The 1,406-nt window shown below is 45.3% G+C and overlaps 1 pseudogene; it reads left to right on the forward strand.

Annotated features, from left to right (window-relative positions):
* The first annotated feature begins 235 nt into the window (after positions 1 to 235).
* On the forward strand, positions 236 to 1,086 carry LOC136132013 (small ribosomal subunit protein uS2 pseudogene; annotated as a pseudogene).
* The last annotated feature ends 320 nt before the right edge of the window (positions 1,087 to 1,406 follow it).

Here is a 1,406-nt window from a genome sequence, read left to right on the forward strand (position 1 = left end):
GCCAAGGCCGTGACAATTTCAGCAATAAAATAAATAACAATATAGTACGGAATTATGACCCAAAGTATAAAATAAATACACATACTGATATAAGTGATTGAAAAATAAATGAGGTAGAAGAGACACATCTTCCTTACAGAAGCACTCCAAGTGATATATGTAGAGCCCTTCTGCACTACCCAGAAAGGGATCCATATGGCATTGTCCTCCGTTCCTGTTACAAAGGGAAATTTTCATGACGTCCACAGTTCTTGATGTCCTGCAAATGAAAGAGGAGGATGTCCTCAAATTACTTGCAGCGGGAACCCACTTAGGTGGGACCAACCTTGAGTTCCAAGTGGAACATTTCATCTACCAAAGGAAAAATGATGGCACCTATATCATAAATCTAAAGAGGACTCAGGAGAAGCTTCCACTGGCAGTTCATGCCATTGTTGCCATGAAAAACCTGGTTGATGTCAGTGTCATCCTCCAGGGATACTGGCCAGCAGCCTCTGCTGAAGTTTGCTGCTGCCACTGGAACGACTCCTGTTGCTTGGTGCTTCACTCCTGGAACCTTCCCTAATCAGATCCAGACAGCCTTCCAGAAGCCTCGTTCTTCTGGTGGATATCACCCCAGGGCTGACAAACAGCCTCTATGTTAACCTGTCTACCATCACTCTGTGTAACTCAGAGTCTCCCTTTTTGCTATGTGGACACTGTCATCCCCTGCAGTGACAAGGAAGCTCACTCAGTGGGTCTGATGTGGTGGAGGCTGGTCCAGGAAGTTCTGTGCAGGCTTCTATGAACACCCATGAGAGATCATGTGTGATTCTACTTATACAGAGATCCTGAAAGGACTGAAAAGGAAGAGCAGGGTATGCTAAAAAGGCTGTGACTGTGGAGGATTTCCAAGCGAATGAACTGCTTCAGCTTCTGACTTTACTGCTGCTCAACCTGAGGTAACAGGCTGGCCTGAAGGCAAGCAAGTGCCCTCTGTGCCTATCTGCAGAACACTGGAGTGCTCAGCCTGCCACTGAAGGCTGGCCTGCAGCTCCCACTGCTCAGGACAGTGAATGGGTGGGAAAAACCACTGGGTGGTCTTAAGCTGTTCTTCCACAGGCTGTTAAACAGAAAACAGAGATAAGGTTGCCAGAAAATAATCAGTTTTGAAATAAATAAATGAATAAAAATATATGTAGATACTATCCCTTCCAGAAGGTAGAGTTAGAGGTTCTTCCACCTTTTGAGAGGAGATTAAACTTAGTGACTTGTTCCCAGTGAACAGAATAGGGAAAGGAAAAACACATTCCCCAAGTGATGAAGGTTCACATCCCCAGTGATGTCATGTGCATAATGTGTGTCGCCTGATACGTATGATGAAAAGGGCACTTCACCTCTGCGGTGTATTTCCCCCAAACCCATAA

Source organism: Phocoena phocoena, chromosome 1 (genome assembly GCF_963924675.1).
Source record: "Phocoena phocoena chromosome 1, mPhoPho1.1, whole genome shotgun sequence".
Classification (NCBI taxonomy): domain Eukaryota; kingdom Metazoa; phylum Chordata; class Mammalia; order Artiodactyla; family Phocoenidae; genus Phocoena; species Phocoena phocoena.